Source organism: Dendropsophus ebraccatus, chromosome 14, assembly GCF_027789765.1.
Source record: "Dendropsophus ebraccatus isolate aDenEbr1 chromosome 14, aDenEbr1.pat, whole genome shotgun sequence".
Lineage (NCBI taxonomy): Eukaryota > Metazoa > Chordata > Amphibia > Anura > Hylidae > Dendropsophus > Dendropsophus ebraccatus.
In genome coordinates, this window is record NC_091467.1 from 54650348 (window position 1) to 54672847 (window position 22500).

Genomic DNA, 22500 nt, shown 5'->3' on the forward strand with positions numbered 1-22500 from the left:
TGTATGTCTGGCTTCGCCTTAACAAGAAGGACGTGGTGTCCGAGAAGGGGAGTTTTCGGGAAACCGTTGTGGCCATCGCTTCTCGGCCTTTTGGCTAAGATCAAGTGTAGTATCTGCAGGAGATCTGGTCAGAAGGTGCCTGGGGTACCCGACCTGTCGGCCTTGGAGGTTTACCTCCTTGCTGCTATAGGCAGGCGGCTTAGTCCCCAGGCAACGGGAAGCGATCACACCTACCTGCTTTTGCAGGGGAGGTGCTGCGAGTGTTCTGTACGGAGCTTGGCTGGAGTTGAAGGAAATGGAAGCTGTGAATCAGGACGGTTCATTGGATGGAGAAGTACCGGCATACGCTAGGATCCGGAATGGAGTCCGGTTCGTCCTGAAAGACCCCGAAAAGAAGGTACGGGGCCTTGCTTACGTCGTGGAGGAAATCATGTTCAAGTTATTGGGGATCCAGAGGAACCAGGTGCTGGCCATGCTGGAGTTTCCAAAGAGAGGTTGCTTTGACCTGGTTCTGAGTTCCGAGGAGGATTTCAGTGTTCTTGAGGGTAAGCTGGAAAGTGTGAAAGGGCATGTAATATTGGATGGAGTTGATGTGTTATTCCATTTTCCGAGGAGAGATCGGTTGGTTACAGTCCGGATGTACAGCCCTTATGTGACGGAAGAAGAGGTAGCCGCTTATCTGTCCAGGTTTTGTGAAGTGGTCACCCCAAAAGGGAAGGTGCTAAATCAGTATGGATTATGGACCATGAAGAGGAGATTTGCAGTAAAATTCAAGGTAATGGAAGACGGTAAACTGTGTGTCCCACCAGGGAGGTTTAAGATTGGCCCTATTAATGGGGATTTATTTTATGCGGGGATGGAAGAGTTTTGCCGCAAGTGCAAACAATATGGTCACCTGAAAGATTTTTGTACGGTACTATGGTGCGGAAGATGCCAGAGGGAAGGACATGGGCCTGATACATGTGATCAAGTAAAAAAGTGCCATTTGTGTGGTAGCTCTGAGCATCTGTACGCTTCATGTCCAACAAAAAAGAAGAGGAGCAGGGAAAAGGAGGAAGACGAGACAGACGGTGCAACTGGAGGAAAAAAAAGCCCCCAGCAAAATGAGGAAAAAAAGCAGGAGAGATCAGATGAGATAGTGGTCCAGAGAGGCCCAAAGATGACAGAAAAGATGACAGAAAAGAAAGCAAAAATTATTTTAGAAGAGGAAAAAAGAAAGGATTTTGAGACGATCCCAAGAGAGATGTGGGACGAAATTGAAGCCCTAGAGAGAAGACGTGTCCCTTTGAGTTTTTTGCACGCAAAAGTTCTGGAACATATGGAAAATTATGGTCCAAGGTTCTTTGACACTTATAAGATACCAGCAAAGGTGGCTAAGAGAGTTCAGGAGACAGGAACTACGTCAACGGTTATGTTGCAAATATTGTCTTATTTTGCGTACAAATTAGGTATGAGGTGTTGAGTTAGTTTTTTTTTTTTTCCTTTTGGATTAGTTTCAAGTTGGCTTGTAAAGTTTGATTGTTTTCCTTTTTCTGTTTACATTATGATTTACTGTGAAAGAAAAAAAAAAAAAAATATATTTGGATATGGCCACGATGATGAGATGGTAATGAAAAGAATATGGACAGTTTATTCTGTTTATATCGTTTTTAACCAATCTGAGTGAAAAAAAAAAAAAAAAAATCTGTTCTTATCAGTTTAATATCTGATACGTCCCCTATCTGGGGACCATATATTAAATGGATTTTTAGAACAGGGAGATGGAAAAAGAGCTTGCTCTGTCCTCTCCAGGCATTGACCTGGTATTGCAGTGCCTCCAGGTTCAGTGCACCCCCTAATGAGTTTGCAAAAAACAGAGCAAAAGAATGAAGAAGGAAACAAGCCGGCTGCACCTGAAACTACTGTGTTGCAAGAAACATCCCTCGAGTGTGTTGTGCGCAGGTGGACCGACCCCGAAAAATTAGCCCGAGTGTGGCTACGAAAAGTTTGTTTGTCCAAGACTTGCTGGCCTCTGTTGCCATGGCAACCAACTGGCAGAGTTGTTTACAACTTGGCTGCCGGGCCAGTGCTGGTGATGTCATCGCGGGACGTGATGTCATCAAGGCTTTGCTGCTATACACAGCTGCCAGCACAACAAGCAGCTCAGTTGCAGCCGGTCAAGCGACCGAGCAGGTAGGTGGAAAGGTAGGTGCAGTTTATTAAACCGTTTCCTTTGGATTTGATTTCCTGGTGGCCGGCCGATGTATCCTGCTGATGCTGCCTGCCTACGGCTCCAGCTGGGAGAATTCACCCTCCATGTTCTTTGATAGATAGATTAGATACATTAGATAGAATAGATAGGATAGATAGATAGATAGATAGATAGATAGATAGATAGATAGATAGGTAGGTAGGTAGGTAGGTAGGTACTAATAATAAGCTAGCCAGCTAGGCAGCCAGCCACAGAGACAGCCAGCCAGCTACAGAGACAGCCAGCCAAAGAGCTAGCTGCATGTCATGTATGCCAGACAGAGACGGAGACAGAGACAGAGACGTGTATGTCTGCCATCCATCAGGTGGAAGCAGACGCAGTGTGATTGGGGGGTGGAGCTATTCAGATTTGAGAGCAGAAAGGAAGACAGAGGCAGTGCTAGGCAATAGGAGATGCAGTGTGAAAGCACGTCCGGTCCGCCATCTGAGAGGGTGGAGCGCATAATAGGGTATGTATGTCTGGCTTCGCCTTAACAAGAAGGACGTGGTGTCCGAGAAGGGGAGTTTTCGGGAAACCGTTGTGGCCATCGCTTCTCGGCCTTTTGGCTAAGACCAAGTGATCTCACCTACTTGTTCGCAAGGGAGGTGCTTTGGTCCTGTACGGTGTTTGGCGGTGGCGATATTTTGAAAAATGGAAGCAACGAATGCAGATGGAACCTCAGCTGAAGAAGTCCCGGCTTATGCGAAAATCAGAAATGGATGTCGTTTTGCATTAAAGGATCCTGGAAAGAAAGAGCGGGGCCTTGTCTTCTTGGTGGAGGAGGTTTTCTTCAATCTCTTCAGTTTGCAGAGGAGTCAGATTTTGGCCTTACTGGAGTTCCCAAAGCGTGGTATATACGACCTGGTGTTGGCTTCAGAAGAAGATTACAGTTTTCTTATGGGTAAGATTGAATGTTGTAAGGGAAATGCTGTATTAAATGGTATTGATATAATTTCTCATTACCCGAGGAGAGAAAGACTGATAACCGTCCGGATGTACAGTCCCTATGTGGAGGAAGAGGAAATTGCGGTTTTCCTGGCAAAGTACTGTGAGGAAATTACTTCTAAGGGGAAAATCCTGAATCAGTTCGGATTGTGGACAATGAAAAGAAGATTTCTTGTGAAGTTCAAAGTCTTGGAGAATGGAAAGCTGTGTGTACCCCCAGGACGTTTCAAGATTGGAGCAGTTAATGGGGACTTGTTCTTCTCTGGAATGGAGGACTTTTGTCGGAAATGTAAAAATTATGGACACTTGAAGGAGCATTGTACTGTTTTACTTTGTACTAAATGTCAGGCAGAAGGACATTCTGCAGAGTCATGTAATCAACAAAAGCTTTGTCACCTGTGTGGGAGTGGAGAACACCTGTATGCTGTATGTCCACTTAAGAAAAAGCGGGGGAGGGAGAAGGAGAAAGGGCAGGAAGCAGCTGGGGAAACTAGGAGTTCCCAACAGGAGGATAGTATGGACCTCTCTGTAAAGCGAGGCCCAAGGAGTATAGAGAAGAAGAAAATAGTTAGACCCCTTTCAGAAGAGGAGAAGAAAGATTATGGGACAGTGTCTAAAGATATTTGGGAGGAGATAGAAGTTTTGGAGAGAGATCTTTTTCTTTCTTGCTTACATGAGAAAGTAGCATTACATTTGGAAAGGTATGGGAATAGATTCTTTGAAAGCTATAAGGTACCCCGGAATGTTATTAGGCGCATTGAAGAGTCTGGTTCAAAGTCCCTTACTATGATACGGATACTGTCATACTTTGCATATAAAGGAGGTATGAAAGATTGAATGCATAGGATAGGATTTAATTTGTTTTTGTTATGTTTAAATTAGATTAATAATTTTATTTTTTGCTTGAATTTCTGTAAATAGAAGAATTTATTTTAAATAAAAGTGTTGTTATCCCTTAAGGGGGATAGTCAACTTAAAAAAAAAAAATCTGTTCTTATCAGTTTAATATCTGATACGTCCCCTATCTGGGGACCATATATTAAATGGATTTTTAGAACAGGGAGATGGAAAAAGAGCTTGCTCTGTCCTCTCCAGGCATTGACCTGGTATTGCAGTGCCTCCAGGTTCAGTGCACCCCCTAATGAGTTTGCAAAAAACAGAGCAAAAGAATGAAGAAGGAAACAAGCCGGCTGCACCTGAAACTACTGTGTTGCAAGAAACATCCCTCGAGTGTGTTGTGCGCAGGTGGACCGACCCCGAAAAATTAGCCCGAGTGTGGCTACGAAAAGTTTGTTTGTCCAAGACTTGCTGGCCTCTGTTGCCATGGCAACCAACTGGCAGAGTTGTTTACAACTTGGCTGCCGGGCCAGTGCTGGTGATGTCATCGCGGGACGTGATGTCATCAAGGCTTTGCTGCTATACACAGCTGCCAGCACAACAAGCAGCTCAGTTGCAGCCGGTCAAGCGACCGAGCAGGTAGGTGGAAAGGTAGGTGCAGTTTATTAAACCGTTTCCTTTGGATTTGATTTCCTGGTGGCCGGCCGATGTATCCTGCTGATGCTGCCTGCCTACGGCTCCAGCTGGGAGAATTCACCCTCCATGTTCTTTGATAGATAGATTAGATACATTAGATAGAATAGATAGGATAGATAGATAGATAGATAGATAGATAGATAGATAGATAGATAGATAGATAGATAGGTAGGTAGGTAGGTACTAATAATAAGCTAGCCAGCTAGGCAGCCAGCCACAGAGACAGCCAGCCAGCTACAGAGACAGCCAGCCAAAGAGCTAGCTGCATGTCATGTATGCCAGACAGAGACGGAGACAGAGACAGAGACGTGTATGTCTGCCATCCATCAGGTGGAAGCAGACGCAGTGTGATTGGGGGGTGGAGCTATTCAGATTTGAGAGCAGAAAGGAAGACAGAGGCAGTGCTAGGCAATAGGAGATGCAGTGTGAAAGCACGTCCGGTCCGCCATCTGAGAGGGTGGAGCGCATAATAGGGTATGTATGTCTGGCTTCGCCTTAACAAGAAGGACGTGGTGTCCGAGAAGGGGAGTTTTCGGGAAACCGTTGTGGCCATCGCTTCTCGGCCTTTTGGCTAAGATCAAGTGTAGTATCTGTTCTTATCAGTTTAATATCTGATACGTCCCCTATCTGGGGACCATATATTAAATGGATTTTTAGAACAGGGAGATGGAAAAAGAGCTTGCTCTGTCCTCTCCAGGCATTGACCTGGTATTGCAGTGCCTCCAGGTTCAGTGCACCCCCTAATGAGTTTGCAAAAAACAGAGCAAAAGAATGAAGAAGGAAACAAGCCGGCTGCACCTGAAACTACTGTGTTGCAAGAAACATCCCTCGAGTGTGTTGTGCGCAGGTGGACCGACCCCGAAAAATTAGCCCGAGTGTGGCTACGAAAAGTTTGTTTGTCCAAGACTTGCTGGCCTCTGTTGCCATGGCAACCAACTGGCAGAGTTGTTTACAACTTGGCTGCCGGGCCAGTGCTGGTGATGTCATCGCGGGACGTGATGTCATCAAGGCTTTGCTGCTATACACAGCTGCCAGCACAACAAGCAGCTCAGTTGCAGCCGGTCAAGCGACCGAGCAGGTAGGTGGAAAGGTAGGTGCAGTTTATTAAACCGTTTCCTTTGGATTTGATTTCCTGGTGGCCGGCCGATGTATCCTGCTGATGCTGCCTGCCTACGGCTCCAGCTGGGAGAATTCACCCTCCATGTTCTTTGATAGATAGATTAGATACATTAGATAGAATAGATAGGATAGATAGATAGATAGATAGATAGATAGATAGATAGATAGGTAGGTAGGTAGGTACTAATAATAAGCTAGCCAGCTAGGCAGCCAGCCACAGAGACAGCCAGCCAGCTACAGAGACAGCCAGCCAAAGAGCTAGCTGCATGTCATGTATGCCAGACAGAGACGGAGACAGAGACAGAGACGTGTATGTCTGCCATCCATCAGGTGGAAGCAGACGCAGTGTGATTGGGGGGTGGAGCTATTCAGATTTGAGAGCAGAAAGGAAGACAGAGGCAGTGCTAGGCAATAGGAGATGCAGTGTGAAAGCACGTCCGGTCCGCCATCTGAGAGGGTGGAGCGCATAATAGGGTATGTATGTCTGGCTTCGCCTTAACAAGAAGGACGTGGTGTCCGAGAAGGGGAGTTTTCGGGAAACCGTTGTGGCCATCGCTTCTCGGCCTTTTGGCTAAGATCAAGTGTAGTATCTGTTCTTATCAGTTTAATATCTGATACGTCCCCTATCTGGGGACCATATATTAAATGGATTTTTAGAACAGGGAGATGGAAAAAGAGCTTGCTCTGTCCTCTCCAGGCATTGACCTGGTATTGCAGTGCCTCCAGGTTCAGTGCACCCCCTAATGAGTTTGCAAAAAACAGAGCAAAAGAATGAAGAAGGAAACAAGCCGGCTGCACCTGAAACTACTGTGTTGCAAGAAACATCCCTCGAGTGTGTTGTGCGCAGGTGGACCGACCCCGAAAAATTAGCCCGAGTGTGGCTACGAAAAGTTTGTTTGTCCAAGACTTGCTGGCCTCTGTTGCCATGGCAACCAACTGGCAGAGTTGTTTACAACTTGGCTGCCGGGCCAGTGCTGGTGATGTCATCGCGGGACGTGATGTCATCAAGGCTTTGCTGCTATACACAGCTGCCAGCACAACAAGCAGCTCAGTTGCAGCCGGTCAAGCGACCGAGCAGGTAGGTGGAAAGGTAGGTGCAGTTTATTAAACCGTTTCCTTTGGATTTGATTTCCTGGTGGCCGGCCGATGTATCCTGCTGATGCTGCCTGCCTACGGCTCCAGCTGGGAGAATTCACCCTCCATGTTCTTTGATAGATAGATTAGATACATTAGATAGAATAGATAGGATAGATAGATAGATAGATAGATAGATAGATAGATAGATAGATAGGTAGGTAGGTAGGTAGGTAGGTACTAATAATAAGCTAGCCAGCTAGGCAGCCAGCCACAGAGACAGCCAGCCAGCTACAGAGACAGCCAGCCAAAGAGCTAGCTGCATGTCATGTATGCCAGACAGAGACGGAGACAGAGACAGAGACGTGTATGTCTGCCATCCATCAGGTGGAAGCAGACGCAGTGTGATTGGGGGGTGGAGCTATTCAGATTTGAGAGCAGAAAGGAAGACAGAGGCAGTGCTAGGCAATAGGAGATGCAGTGTGAAAGCACGTCCGGTCCGCCATCTGAGAGGGTGGAGCGCATAATAGGGTATGTATGTCTGGCTTCGCCTTAACAAGAAGGACGTGGTGTCCGAGAAGGGGAGTTTTCGGGAAACCGTTGTGGCCATTGCTTCTCGGCCTTTTGGCTAAGATCAAGTGTAGTATCTTGTCTTACTGAACTGCCTTGACTTGACGGCTCAGGTCCTGGGGTACCCCCTGCACTCGGCCTTTGGGCATCGGCGATTTAATTCGTCTTAAGCTCACTGCAGCTATTGGGTGTAGGGCTATTCCCCAGGAACGAGAGTGAACCTTCCTCTCGGCCTGCTGCTCGATTGTCCTGTGCCCGACGGTTTGACCGGAGAACCACTTCGATCCCGCCTACCGACGAACGATCGACGAAGACGCCCCGGAACCCCGAGAAGGACGACGCTGAACCCCGAAGAAGCCGGCGACGAGGATTTGCATCTCTCCGCCCCCTTCGACGAGGATCTGCATAGCTCCGCCCTCCAGGAAAGAGCTCGACTGGGAGAAGCGATGGCCTCTTCAGCAGCGGAGATGAAGAAGACCCAGCAGAAGGAAGCGAGGAAGAGCCAGGAGGTCCGGGTCGTGGAGGCCTCTTCCTCTGCCGCCCCAGCTCAGCCGACGACCAGCAAGGCTGCGGATCCAGGCGTCCCTACACTGCGGCCCTGGATGCGCACTACGGTGGCCATGCGACTGAAGAAGGTGGATGGTAGAGAGCCGGACATGTCTGAGGATGTGTTCGCTAAGAAGATGGTCCTGGACCAGGGTTTCTCCAAGGCTGAAACCCTCAGCATTTTCTTCTTCACGGGGATCTTCTATGTGACATTTGCCTCCTTCAACACCTGCAGGAGGTACTGGGAGGCGGTAAAGGCAGCGAGGCCCGAATCCCCTTTCTCTCGCTTTGTAAGCAACTGCTTAATCCAAAGGGAGGAGAGGCGGGTGACGGTTTCAATCCTTAACCCGTACATCCCAGGCAAGGACATCGCCACATTCCTTGCAAGGTACTGCACAGTGGTCAAGGAACCCTCCAAGATCCTGAGCAGCCTTGGATTCTGGACTGGCAAGTGGTCGGTGGTCGTGAGGCTCAACAGGGATGAGTCATCGGACGACGGTTTCCAGCACCTGCCTCAGGCTTTCTCTTTGGGTGACGCTCCAGGCTTCATCTATTACCCGGATATGCCGCAGATCTGCAGGAGATGCAGCAAGAAGGGTCATCAGGCGAAGGACTGCAGCGAAGATTCCTGTAGAGTCTGCCGAGTGCCGGGGCATGGGACCAAGGACTGTCCGAAGGCAAAAACCTGCAACCTCTGCGGCCATGCGGACCACAGCTACAGGGCCTGCCCCCAGAGGGAAAAGAGAACCTGGGCATCCGTGGTTGCCAAAGCTCCAACCGGCCAGCAGCCGGCCGTAGCCCAAGCAGCGCAGAAGCCCAAGGAGAAGGAGAAGAAGAAGAAGGAGGGTAAGAGGACGACGGCCCCTAATCCTCCCCCCACCCCCGCCCTCCCTACCCCTTCCCCCTCCCCTCCTTCCCCCCCTCCCCCCTCTCCCTCCCCGCCCACCCCCACTGAGGAATCCCTCCCCTATCCCATTGCCTCAGTGGGTCCCCTGTCCCCCGCCCCTACCCCCACCCTCCCACCCCACTCCCCCAACCCAGCAGCACTAACCTTTCCTCCCGCTGCTGTGGTTCTCTCCTTGGAGGATTTTCCCCCTCTTGTCCCCACAGTGGTTCCCGACAGGAAGAGGAAAGTGAGGGACAGCCCATCGGCTGAGACCTCCAAGAAAAAGATCATCGAGGTCTGCGAAGATGACCTCCCGGAGGAAAGCGACATGGATCAGGTGGTGGAGGATCTGGTCGACGAACCGGAGGCTTTCGACTTCGAGGACGTCCCAGAGAATGCACACCTGAAAGAGGCGCTGGAGGAGTGCATACGGGAATGGGTCGGGCCGGCGGGCCCCGAAGAAGAGGATCCGCCCGACCGGAGTGGTATCGTATGAGTCTGTGACTAACCCTTTTCTTTTCTCCCCATGGCTAATCTTTCCATCTTTAGCTTAAATGTGCGGAGTATGAGAGATAGGTCTAGATTCCAGACAGTTCTTTCGTTTTTAAATGCTCAGTTGTGCGATGTGTATATGTTGCAGGAATGTGCTCTGTCCTCTTCTAGGTCCTACAACCATCTGGCCAGGCAGCGGTCCCACGGTCCCTCCTACTGGTCCGGCGGGGGCGACTGTAAGTCCGCAGGGGTCGCCATCCTGATCAGGGGAGGCAACTTTACACTTGATTCTGTTCAGGAGCTTGTCTGTGGCAGATTGCTAATTGCAGACGGCTCTTGGGCGGGGGAGCCCGTAAGGCTCATCAATGTGTATGCCTCTCCTGAGAAGGGTGCGCGTCTGGAACTATTCCAGGCCCTGCGGGCCCAGCTCGCAACCTCCAGGGCTGTAGTGTTGGGTGGGGACTTCAACTGCCCCATTGAAGCGGACGGACGCAGTTCTGGGACATCTGTCAAGTTGGATGTCACATCCAAACTGCTCATCGAGATGGTGACTGAAGCATCCTTGCAGGACGTTGTTGGGTCCATCGGGAACGGCTCTGTTAATTATACATGGAGCCGCCCCGATGGCTCGCTCCGTTCTCGGATTGACTTTGTGTTTGCCTCTCGAGCAGTCAGGCAGACTAGGCACTCTATGGTTCCCTGCTTCTTCTCTGACCACAGGGCCATTCTGTTTCAAGGGGTTCTGGGCCATGGTTTCCCATCTGGCCCAGGCTCTTGGAAGCTGAATTGTGCTCTACTGGCTCAGGAGGAGGTTCTGGAGGAGCTTAGAGAGGCCTACATCGTATGGCGCAACGATAAATGTATGTTTGAGCGTGTTAGTGATTGGTGGGAATTTGTTAAGGTTCAATTTCGCAGTTTCTTTCAGGCCAAGAGTCGTCAACAGGCGTGCGGAAGAAAGAGGGACTTCAGGAGGCTGCAGCGCGAGCTGCGGTCACTGCAAGACCTTCTCCGGTGCGGCTGGGACGTGAAGGAGGAGCTGGAGGAGACCAAAAAGAGCTTGCAAAGGCACTTTGAGGAGGAATCCAAGCGAATCGTCTTCCGTTCCAAGGTGGAGAACCTGGAGAAGGGTGAGAAATGTAACTCGTTCTTTTTCAGGAAACTCCACGCCGGCCACACGCCCCTGACTGAGCTGCGGGATGAGACCGGAAGTTTGCGGAAGGGCAAAGAGGACGTGATGGGGGTTGTCACCAGCTTCTACCGCAGCCTCTACGCCCCGAAGACCACCGACTCCGAAGTGGCCGACGAGTTCCTGTCAGGTATCACTAACGTTGTTGATCCCGCAGGTGCGTCGGCCATGGACGCCCCCTTGACGGTGGGGGAGCTGCTCTCTGCCGCTAAATCCTTTAGGCCTGGCAGGACCCCGGGCAGTGATGGTCTCCCAGCGGAGCTCTATGTAGCGCTGGGGGATCTCATTTGCCCGGACCTGTTGGAGCTGTACGAGGAGATGGTGGTGGAGGGCAGAATGCCTCCGTCGTTGAGGGAGGGTACGATCACGATCCTGTATAAGCGGAAGGGGGAGAGATGTGACTTGAAAAATTGGCGTCCCATCTCTCTCTTGAACGCGGACTACAAGATCCTCGCCAAGGTGCTGGCCAACCGGCTGAAGAAGGTCATCGGTCAGGTCGTCCATCTGGACCAGACCTGTGGCATTCCCGGCCGCAGGATCGCAGACAGCCTCGCCCTAGTGAGGGACACGGTCCATTACATCCAAAGCCGCCGTGCACACGCGGCCCTGGTCAGCCTTGATCAGGAGAAGGCTTTCGACCGGGTCTCTCACGAGTTCATGGGCAGGGCACTGCGTAGGTTAGGACTTGGTGATATGTTTTGTCGTTTTGTTAACGTGATGTATTTTGATATTTTCAGCAGGGTACTGGTGAACGGCTGGAAGACTGACCCCTTTCCGGTTCTTTCTGGGGTCAGACAAGGCTGCCCTCTCTCACCTCTCCTTTTTGTTTGTGTTATAGAATCCTTCGCGGAGGCTATACGGCAGAACGGAGAGATCAGAGGGATCACCGTACCCGGACCCGATCGACACGAGGTCAAGTGCTCGCTGTACATGGACGACGTGACCGTCTTCTGCGCTGACCAGCGTTCGGTGACCGCACTCGTCCAGACCTGCGAGAAGTTCGGAAAGGCTTCAGGGGCAAAGGTCAACTGCGGGAAGTCGGAGGCTATGCTCTTCGGGGAGTGGCACCTGGCTTCCTCCGCCCCCTTCCCGTTTACCATCAAACCGGACTTCATCAAGATCCTTGGAGTCTGGTTCGGAAAGGAAGGCGCGGCCCTCAAGTCCTGGGAAGAGCGATTGGCTAAGGTCAATACGAAGATCGGGCTGTGGAGCCTCAGACACCTCACCATTGAGGGCAAAGCATTGGTCCTGAGGAACGAAGTTCTGCCTGTGCTTCAGTACACCGCACAGGCCTGGCCCCCCCATGTCACCGTCTGCAGGGCCATCACCAGGACCGTGTTTTGTTTCATCTGGGGCTCCAAAATGGACAGAGTGAAGCGCTCCGTGATGTACAAGGAACCCCGCAAGGGCGGAAAAGGTGTTCCGGATATCCCTACCTTGCTGCGGGCAGCCTTCGTATGTGACTGTGTGCGGAGGACTCTGCAACAGAAAAATGGCTCTGCGGGCAGGTCCATGTCTCGCCTGTTCCTCCTCCCCCTCTGAAGGGGTCTGAGCTGGGACAAGTGGGACAGCTCCATCCCTTACAACTGGCACACTCCCTGGTTCTACGGGGGCGTCGTCAAGTTTGTGAGGGAACACCAACTGGAGGGACTCAAGCCCGACTTGTGGAAGCCAAAAACTGTCCACAAGCTCATCAGAGCACAGGACCCTATGGAGCTCGTTCCAGGGCTCACTGCGGCCACCGCAGAGACTGTATGGACTAATGTGGCTTCGGCGAAGTTGACCAACGGGCACAAGGACTTGTCTTGGATGGCCATTCAGGGGGGACTGCCCTTGAGGTCATTCATGCATGCCCGCAACCTGTGCAAAACGCGGTACTGCCCCCGGTGCCCCTTCGTGGAGGAAACATCTTTGCACCTCTTTTGGCAGTGTCCGTTTGCTCAGGGCCTGTTGGACGCCCTGGAACTTGAACTCAGTGACTGCGTGCCCAGGAACAGGCTAACGCACTGCGCGGTGCTGTACGGCCTGTTCCCTGGGAATTTCGGCGATGAGGCAACCCGGGAGGCCTGGCGCCTTATGAACTGTTTTAAGGACGCTATATGGCTTGCCAGGAACCGCCTCATTCTGAAGAAGGAGAGGATGTCCTTTCTGGACTGCCGCAGGCTGGTCCACAGCCTGCTCAGAGACTATTCCATCATGGACAGATCGGACCAGGAAGAAGAGGATTGATACCCCTCTCCTTCCCCCTCTCCCCTTGTGTTGTGTCGTCTTTCAATAAAGCTTCGGGCCTGTGATTTCCCCTCCCTACCCCCCCTCTTTCCCACCCCCCTTACCCCATCACTTGTCTGTATTGCTTTATTGTTTGTTGTTTTAGGATTGCTAAGGTATGCGGGAATGTTAGTGTAGCGGGTGGTATGATGTATAGCGTAGGGAGCCTGTGCTGTATGTTGTACCATGGTGCTGAGTATGTAGTGTCTTATTTATTGAACTGTGCTGCGTCACAGTTTATGTATGCCTGACGACGACTGATTGTAATAAAGATATTTTCAATCAAAAAAAATCTGTTCTTATCAGTTTAATATCTGATACGTCCCCTATCTGGGGACCATATATTAAATGGATTTTTAGAACAGGGAGATGGAAAAAGAGCTTGCTCTGTCCTCTCCAGGCATTGACCTGGTATTGCAGTGCCTCCAGGTTCAGTGCACCCCCTAATGAGTTTGCAAAAAACAGAGCAAAAGAATGAAGAAGGAAACAAGCCGGCTGCACCTGAAACTACTGTGTTGCAAGAAACATCCCTCGAGTGTGTTGTGCGCAGGTGGACCGACCCCGAAAAATTAGCCCGAGTGTGGCTACGAAAAGTTTGTTTGTCCAAGACTTGCTGGCCTCTGTTGCCATGGCAACCAACTGGCAGAGTTGTTTACAACTTGGCTGCCGGGCCAGTGCTGGTGATGTCATCGCGGGACGTGATGTCATCAAGGCTTTGCTGCTATACACAGCTGCCAGCACAACAAGCAGCTCAGTTGCAGCCGGTCAAGCGACCGAGCAGGTAGGTGGAAAGGTAGGTGCAGTTTATTAAACCGTTTCCTTTGGATTTGATTTCCTGGTGGCCGGCCGATGTATCCTGCTGATGCTGCCTGCCTACGGCTCCAGCTGGGAGAATTCACCCTCCATGTTCTTTGATAGATAGATTAGATACATTAGATAGAATAGATAGGATAGATAGATAGATAGATAGATAGATAGATAGATAGATAGGTAGGTAGGTAGGTAGGTAGGTACTAATAATAAGCTAGCCAGCTAGGCAGCCAGCCACAGAGACAGCCAGCCAGCTACAGAGACAGCCAGCCAAAGAGCTAGCTGCATGTCATGTATGCCAGACAGAGACGGAGACAGAGACAGAGACGTGTATGTCTGCCATCCATCAGGTGGAAGCAGACGCAGTGTGATTGGGGGGTGGAGCTATTCAGATTTGAGAGCAGAAAGGAAGACAGAGGCAGTGCTAGGCAATAGGAGATGCAGTGTGAAAGCACGTCCGGTCCGCCATCTGAGAGGGTGGAGCGCATAATAGGGTATGTATGTCTGGCTTCGCCTTAACAAGAAGGACGTGGTGTCCGAGAAGGGGAGTTTTCGGGAAACCGTTGTGGCCATTGCTTCTCGGCCTTTTGGCTAAGATCAAGTGTAGTATCTTGTCTTACTGAACTGCCTTGACTTGACGGCTCAGGTCCTGGGGTACCCCCTGCACTCGGCCTTTGGGCATCGGCGATTTAATTCGTCTTAAGCTCACTGCAGCTATTGGGTGTAGGGCTATTCCCCAGGAACGAGAGTGAACCTTCCTCTCGGCCTGCTGCTCGATTGTCCTGTGCCCGACGGTTTGACCGGAGAACCACTTCGATCCCGCCTACCGACGAACGATCGACGAAGACGCCCCGGAACCCCGAGAAGGACGACGCTGAACCCCGAAGAAGCCGGCGACGAGGATTTGCATCTCTCCGCCCCCTTCGACGAGGATCTGCATAGCTCCGCCCTCCAGGAAAGAGCTCGACTGGGAGAAGCGATGGCCTCTTCAGCAGCGGAGATGAAGAAGACCCAGCAGAAGGAAGCGAGGAAGAGCCAGGAGGTCCGGGTCGTGGAGGCCTCTTCCTCTGCCGCCCCAGCTCAGCCGACGACCAGCAAGGCTGCGGATCCAGGCGTCCCTACACTGCGGCCCTGGATGCGCACTACGGTGGCCATGCGACTGAAGAAGGTGGATGGTAGAGAGCCGGACATGTCTGAGGATGTGTTCGCTAAGAAGATGGTCCTGGACCAGGGTTTCTCCAAGGCTGAAACCCTCAGCATTTTCTTCTTCACGGGGATCTTCTATGTGACATTTGCCTCCTTCAACACCTGCAGGAGGTACTGGGAGGCGGTAAAGGCAGCGAGGCCCGAATCCCCTTTCTCTCGCTTTGTAAGCAACTGCTTAATCCAAAGGGAGGAGAGGCGGGTGACGGTTTCAATCCTTAACCCGTACATCCCAGGCAAGGACATCGCCACATTCCTTGCAAGGTACTGCACAGTGGTCAAGGAACCCTCCAAGATCCTGAGCAGCCTTGGATTCTGGACTGGCAAGTGGTCGGTGGTCGTGAGGCTCAACAGGGATGAGTCATCGGACGACGGTTTCCAGCACCTGCCTCAGGCTTTCTCTTTGGGTGACGCTCCAGGCTTCATCTATTACCCGGATATGCCGCAGATCTGCAGGAGATGCAGCAAGAAGGGTCATCAGGCGAAGGACTGCAGCGAAGATTCCTGTAGAGTCTGCCGAGTGCCGGGGCATGGGACCAAGGACTGTCCGAAGGCAAAAACCTGCAACCTCTGCGGCCATGCGGACCACAGCTACAGGGCCTGCCCCCAGAGGGAAAAGAGAACCTGGGCATCCGTGGTTGCCAAAGCTCCAACCGGCCAGCAGCCGGCCGTAGCCCAAGCAGCGCAGAAGCCCAAGGAGAAGGAGAAGAAGAAGAAGGAGGGTAAGAGGACGACGGCCCCTAATCCTCCCCCCACCCCCGCCCTCCCTACCCCTTCCCCCTCCCCTCCTTCCCCCCCTCCCCCCTCTCCCTCCCCGCCCACCCCCACTGAGGAATCCCTCCCCTATCCCATTGCCTCAGTGGGTCCCCTGTCCCCCGCCCCTACCCCCACCCTCCCACCCCACTCCCCCAACCCAGCAGCACTAACCTTTCCTCCCGCTGCTGTGGTTCTCTCCTTGGAGGATTTTCCCCCTCTTGTCCCCACAGTGGTTCCCGACAGGAAGAGGAAAGTGAGGGACAGCCCATCGGCTGAGACCTCCAAGAAAAAGATCATCGAGGTCTGCGAAGATGACCTCCCGGAGGAAAGCGACATGGATCAGGTGGTGGAGGATCTGGTCGACGAACCGGAGGCTTTCGACTTCGAGGACGTCCCAGAGAATGCACACCTGAAAGAGGCGCTGGAGGAGTGCATACGGGAATGGGTCGGGCCGGCGGGCCCCGAAGAAGAGGATCCGCCCGACCGGAGTGGTATCGTATGAGTCTGTGACTAACCCTTTTCTTTTCTCCCCATGGCTAATCTTTCCATCTTTAGCTTAAATGTGCGGAGTATGAGAGATAGGTCTAGATTCCAGACAGTTCTTTCGTTTTTAAATGCTCAGTTGTGCGATGTGTATATGTTGCAGGAATGTGCTCTGTCCTCTTCTAGGTCCTACAACCATCTGGCCAGGCAGCGGTCCCACGGTCCCTCCTACTGGTCCGGCGGGGGCGACTGTAAGTCCGCAGGGGTCGCCATCCTGATCAGGGGAGGCAACTTTACACTTGATTCTGTTCAGGAGCTTGTCTGTGGCAGATTGCTAATTGCAGACGGCTCTTGGGCGGGGGAGCCCGTAAGGCTCATCAATGTGTATGCCTCTCCTGAGAAGGGTGCGCGTCTGGAACTATTCCAGGCCCTGCGGGCCCAGCTCGCAACCTCCAGGGCTGTAGTGTTGGGTGGGGACTTCAACTGCCCCATTGAAGCGGACGGACGCAGTTCTGGGACATCTGTCAAGTTGGATGTCACATCCAAACTGCTCATCGAGATGGTGACTGAAGCATCCTTGCAGGACGTTGTTGGGTCCATCGGGAACGGCTCTGTTAATTATACATGGAGCCGCCCCGATGGCTCGCTCCGTTCTCGGATTGACTTTGTGTTTGCCTCTCGAGCAGTCAGGCAGACTAGGCACTCTATGGTTCCCTGCTTCTTCTCTGACCACAGGGCCATTCTGTTTCAAGGGGTTCTGGGCCATGGTTTCCCATCTGGCCCAGGCTCTTGGAAGCTGAATTGTGCTCTACTGGCTCAGGAGGAGGTTCTGGAGGAGCTTAGAGAGGCCTACATCGTATGGCGCAACGATAAATGTATGTTTGAGCGTGTTAGTGATTGGTGGGAATTTGTTAAGGTTCAATTTCGCAGTTTCTTTCAGGCCAAGAGTCGTCAACAGGCGTGCGGAAGAAAGAGGGACTTCAGGAGGCTGCAGCGCGAGCTGCGGTCACTGCAAGACCTTCTCCGGTGCGGCTGGGACGTGAAGGAGGAGCTGGAGGAGACCAAAAAGAGCTTGCAAAGGCACTTTGAGGAGGAATCCAAGCGAATCGTCTTCCGTTCCAAGGTGGAGAACCTGGAGAAGGGTGAGAAATGTAACTCGTTCTTTTTCAGGAAACTCCACGCCGGCCACACGCCCCTGACTGAGCTGCGGGATGAGACCGGAAGTTTGCGGAAGGGCAAAGAGGACGTGATGGGGGTTGTCACCAGCTTCTACCGCAGCCTCTACGCCCCGAAGACCACCGACTCCGAAGTGGCCGACGAGTTCCTGTCAGGTATCACTAACGTTGTTGATCCCGCAGGTGCGTCGGCCATGGACGCCCCCTTGACGGTGGGGGAGCTGCTCTCTGCCGCTAAATCCTTTAGGCCTGGCAGGACCCCGGGCAGTGATGGTCTCCCAGCGGAGCTCTATGTAGCGCTGGGGGATCTCATTTGCCCGGACCTGTTGGAGCTGTACGAGGAGATGGTGGTGGAGGGCAGAATGCCTCCGTCGTTGAGGGAGGGTACGATCACGATCCTGTATAAGCGGAAGGGGGAGAGATGTGACTTGAAAAATTGGCGTCCCATCTCTCTCTTGAACGTGGACTACAAGATCCTCGCCAAGGTGCTGGCCAACCGGCTGAAGAAGGTCATCGGTCAGGTCGTCCATCTGGACCAGACCTGTGGCATTCCCGGCCGCAGGATCGCAGACAGCCTCGCCCTAGTGAGGGACACGGTCCATTACATCCAAAGCCGCCGTGCACACGCGGCCCTGGTCAGCCTTGATCAGGAGAAGGCTTTCGACCGGGTCTCTCACGAGTTCATGGGCAGGGCACTGCGTAGGTTAGGACTTGGTGATATGTTTTGTCGTTTTGTTAACGTGATGTATTTTGATATTTTCAGCAGGGTACTGGTGAACGGCTGGAAGACTGACCCCTTTCCGGTTCTTTCTGGGGTCAGACAAGGCTGCCCTCTCTCACCTCTCCTTTTTGTTTGTGTTATAGAATCCTTCGCGGAGGCTATACGGCAGAACGGAGAGATCAGAGGGATCACCGTACCCGGACCCGATCGACACGAGGTCAAGTGCTCGCTGTACATGGACGACGTGACCGTCTTCTGCGCTGACCAGCGTTCGGTGACCGCACTCGTCCAGACCTGCGAGAAGTTCGGAAAGGCTTCAGGGGCAAAGGTCAACTGCGGGAAGTCGGAGGCTATGCTCTTCGGGGAGTGGCACCTGGCTTCCTCCGCCCCCTTCCCGTTTACCATCAAACCGGACTTCATCAAGATCCTTGGAGTCTGGTTCGGAAAGGAAGGCGCGGCCCTCAAGTCCTGGGAAGAGCGATTGGCTAAGGTCAATACGAAGATCGGGCTGTGGAGCCTCAGACACCTCACCATTGAGGGCAAAGCATTGGTCCTGAGGAACGAAGTTCTGCCTGTGCTTCAGTACACCGCACAGGCCTGGCCCCCCCATGTCACCGTCTGCAGGGCCATCACCAGGACCGTGTTTTGTTTCATCTGGGGCTCCAAAATGGACAGAGTGAAGCGCTCCGTGATGTACAAGGAACCCCGCAAGGGCGGAAAAGGTGTTCCGGATATCCCTACCTTGCTGCGGGCAGCCTTCGTATGTGACTGTGTGCGGAGGACTCTGCAACAGAAAAATGGCTCTGCGGGCAGGTCCATGTCTCGCCTGTTCCTCCTCCCCCTCTGGAGGGGTCTGAGCTGGGACAAGTGGGACAGCTCCATCCCTTACAACTGGCACACTCCCTGGTTCTACGGGGGCGTCGTCAAGTTTGTGAGGGAACACCAACTGGAGGGACTCAAGCCCGACTTGTGGAAGCCAAAAACTGTCCACAAGCTCATCAGAGCACAGGACCCTATGGAGCTCGTTCCAGGGCTCACTGCGGCCACCGCAGAGACTGTATGGACTAATGTGGCTTCGGCGAAGTTGACCAACGGGCACAAGGACTTGTCTTGGATGGCCATTCAGGGGGGACTGCCCTTGAGGTCATTCATGCATGCCCGCAACCTGTGCAAAACGCGGTACTGCCCCCGGTGCCCCTTCGTGGAGGAAACATCTTTGCACCTCTTTTGGCAGTGTCCGTTTGCTCAGGGCCTGTTGGACGCCCTGGAACTTGAACTCAGTGACTGCGTGCCCAGGAACAGGCTAACGCACTGCGCGGTGCTGTACGGCCTGTTCCCTGGGAATTTCGGCGATGAGGCAACCCGGGAGGCCTGGCGCCTTATGAACTGTTTTAAGGACGCTATATGGCTTGCCAGGAACCGCCTCATTCTGAAGAAGGAGAGGATGTCCTTTCTGGACTGCCGCAGGCTGGTCCACAGCCTGCTCAGAGACTATTCCATCATGGACAGATCGGACCAGGAAGAAGAGGATTGATACCCCTCTCCTTCCCCCTCTCCCCTTGTGTTGTGTCGTCTTTCAATAAAGCTTCGGGCCTGTGATTTCCCCTCCCTACCCCCCTCTTTCCCACCCCCCTTACCCCATCACTTGTCTGTATTGCTTTATTGTTTGTTGTTTTAGGATTGCTAAGGTATGCGGGAATGTTAGTGTAGCGGGTGGTATGATGTATAGCGTAGGGAGCCTGTGCTGTATGTTGTACCATGGTGCTGAGTATGTAGTGTCTTATTTATTGAACTGTGCTGCGTCACAGTTTATGTATGCCTGACGACGACTGATTGTAATAAAGATATTTTCAATCAAAAAAAAAAATCTGTTCTTATCAGTTTAATATCTGATACGTCCCCTATCTGGGGACCATATATTAAATGGATTTTTAGAACAGGGAGATGGAAAAAGAGCTTGCTCTGTCCTCTCCAGGCATTGACCTGGTATTGCAGTGCCTCCAGGTTCAGTGCACCCCCTAATGAGTTTGCAAAAAACAGAGCAAAAGAATGAAGAAGGAAACAAGCCGGCTGCACCTGAAACTACTGTTTTGCAAGAAACATCCCTCGAGTGTGTTGTGCGCAGGTGGACCGACCCCGAAAAATTAGCCCGAGTGTGGCTACGAAAAGTTTGTTTGTCCAAGACTTGCTGGCCTCTGTTGCCATGGCAACCAACTGGCAGAGTTGTTTACAACTTGGCTGCCGGGCCAGTGCTGGTGATGTCATCGCGGGACGTGATGTCATCAAGGCTTTGCTGCTATACACAGCTGCCAGCACAACAAGCAGCTCAGTTGCAGCCGGTCAAGCGACCGAGCAGGTAGGTGGAAAGGTAGGTGCAGTTTATTAAACCGTTTCCTTTGGATTTGATTTCCTGGTGGCCGGCCGATGTATCCTGCTGATGCTGCCTGCCTACGGCTCCAGCTGGGAGAATTCACCCTCCATGTTCTTTGATAGATAGATTAGATACATTAGATAGAATAGATAGGATAGATAGATAGATAGATAGATAGATAGATAGATAGATAGGTAGGTAGGTAGGTAGGTAGGTACTAATAATAAGCTAGCCAGCTAGGCAGCCAGCCACAGAGACAGCCAGCCAGCTACAGAGACAGCCAGCCAAAGAGCTAGCTGCATGTCATGTATGCCAGACAGAGACGGAGACAGAGACAGAGACGTGTATGTCTGCCATCCATCAGGTGGAAGCAGACGCAGTGTGATAGGGGGGTGGAGCTATTCAGATTTGAGAGCAGAAAGGAAGACAGAGGCAGTGCTAGGCAATAGGAGATGCAGTGTGAAAGCACGTCCGGTCCGCCATCTGAGAGGGTGGAGCGCATAATAGGGTATGTATGTCTGGCTTCGCCTTAACAAGAAGGACGTGGTGTCCGAGAAGGGGAGTTTTCGGGAAACCGTTGTGGCCATCGCTTCTCGGCCTTTTGGCTAAGATCAAGCGGGTGGTATGATGTATAGCGTAGGGAGCCTGTGCTGTATGTTGTACCATGGTGCTGAGTATGTAGTGTCTTATTTATTGAACTGTGCTGCGTCACAGTTTATGTATGCCTGACGACGACTGATTGTAATAAAGATATTTTCAATCAAAAAATCTGTTCTTATCAGTTTAATATCTGATACGTCCCCTATCTGGGGACCATATATTAAATGGATTTTTAGAACAGGGAGATGGAAAAAGAGCTTGCTCTGTCCTCTCCAGGCATTGACCTGGTATTGCAGTGCCTCCAGGTTCAGTGCACCCCCTAATGAGTTTGCAAAAAACAGAGCAAAAGAATGAAGAAGGAAACAAGCCGGCTGCACCTGAAACTACTGTGTTGCAAGAAACATCCCTCGAGTGTGTTGTGCGCAGGTGGACCGACCCCGAAAAATTAGCCCGAGTGTGGCTACGAAAAGTTTGTTTGTCCAAGACTTGCTGGCCTCTGTTGCCATGGCAACCAACTGGCAGAGTTGTTTACAACTTGGCTGCCGGGCCAGTGCTGGTGATGTCATCGCGGGACGTGATGTCATCAAGGCTTTGCTGCTATACACAGCTGCCAGCACAACAAGCAGCTCAGTTGCAGCCGGTCAAGCGACCGAGCAGGTAGGTGGAAAGGTAGGTGCAGTTTATTAAACCGTTTCCTTTGGATTTGATTTCCTGGTGGCCGGCCGATGTATCCTGCTGATGCTGCCTGCCTACGGCTCCAGCTGGGAGAATTCACCCTCCATGTTCTTTGATAGATAGATTAGATACATTAGATAGAATAGATAGGATAGATAGATAGATAGATAGATAGATAGGTAGGTAGGTAGGTAGGTAGGTACTAATAATAAGCTAGCCAGCTAGGCAGCCAGCCACAGAGACAGCCAGCCAGCTACAGAGACAGCCAGCCAAAGAGCTAGCTGCATGTCATGTATGCCAGACAGAGACGGAGACAGAGACAGAGACGTGTATGTCTGCCATCCATCAGGTGGAAGCAGACGCAGTGTGATTGGGGGGTGGAGCTATTCAGATTTGAGAGCAGAAAGGAAGACAGAGGCAGTGCTAGGCAATAGGAGATGCAGTGTGAAAGCACGTCCGGTCCGCCATCTGAGAGGGTGGAGCGCATAATAGGGTATGTATGTCTGGCTTCGCCTTAACAAGAAGGACGTGGTGTCCGAGAAGGGGAGTTTTCGGGAAACCGTTGTGGCCATCGCTTCTCGGCCTTTTGGCTAAGATCAAGTGTAGTATCTACAGGAGATCTGGTTGAAAGGTGCCCGGGGTACCCGACCTGTTGGCCTTGGAGAAGTGGCTCCATGCTGCTATTGGCAGGCGGATTAGTCCCCGGGCAACGAGAGGCGATCTCACCTATCTGCGGTTAGCAGGTGAGGTGTTATCGAGTGTTCTTTTTCCTGTACAGAAGTCGTTGGTTTGGACCAAAAGCTATGGAGGCTACAAACCAGGATGGATCATCCACCGAAGAAGTACCATCATATGCA

The 22500-nt window shown here is 52.0% G+C and overlaps 4 non-coding genes and 7 pseudogenes across 4 annotated transcripts; all 11 read left to right on the top strand.

The window, feature by feature from the left end:
- Positions 1 to 74: 74 nt before the first annotated feature.
- On the top strand, positions 75 to 179 carry LOC138773142 (U2 spliceosomal RNA; annotated as a pseudogene).
- Positions 180 to 1642: 1463 nt separating this feature from the next.
- On the top strand, positions 1643 to 1836 carry LOC138773510 (U2 spliceosomal RNA). Its single transcript, XR_011360159.1, has one exon. It is a non-coding gene; the product is annotated as a U2 spliceosomal RNA (small nuclear RNA).
- Positions 1837 to 4125: 2289 nt separating this feature from the next.
- LOC138773557 (U2 spliceosomal RNA) lies at positions 4126 to 4315 on the top strand. The gene has a single exon (XR_011360187.1). It is a non-coding gene; the product is annotated as a U2 spliceosomal RNA (small nuclear RNA).
- A 944-nt stretch (positions 4316 to 5259) lies between these two features.
- On the top strand, positions 5260 to 5450 carry LOC138773407 (U2 spliceosomal RNA). The gene has a single exon (XR_011360108.1). It is a non-coding gene; the product is annotated as a U2 spliceosomal RNA (small nuclear RNA).
- Positions 5451 to 6378: 928 nt separating this feature from the next.
- Positions 6379 to 6569, top strand: LOC138773408 (U2 spliceosomal RNA). The gene has a single exon (XR_011360109.1). It is a non-coding gene; the product is annotated as a U2 spliceosomal RNA (small nuclear RNA).
- A 940-nt stretch (positions 6570 to 7509) lies between these two features.
- On the top strand, positions 7510 to 7652 carry LOC138773688 (U2 spliceosomal RNA; annotated as a pseudogene).
- A 5469-nt stretch (positions 7653 to 13121) lies between these two features.
- Positions 13122 to 13294, top strand: LOC138773474 (U2 spliceosomal RNA; annotated as a pseudogene).
- Positions 13295 to 14230: 936 nt separating this feature from the next.
- On the top strand, positions 14231 to 14373 carry LOC138773690 (U2 spliceosomal RNA; annotated as a pseudogene).
- Positions 14374 to 19841: 5468 nt separating this feature from the next.
- LOC138773497 (U2 spliceosomal RNA) lies at positions 19842 to 20017 on the top strand (annotated as a pseudogene).
- Positions 20018 to 21118: 1101 nt separating this feature from the next.
- On the top strand, positions 21119 to 21289 carry LOC138773429 (U2 spliceosomal RNA; annotated as a pseudogene).
- Positions 21290 to 22213: 924 nt separating this feature from the next.
- On the top strand, positions 22214 to 22297 carry LOC138773160 (U2 spliceosomal RNA; annotated as a pseudogene).
- Positions 22298 to 22500: the final 203 nt, after the last annotated feature.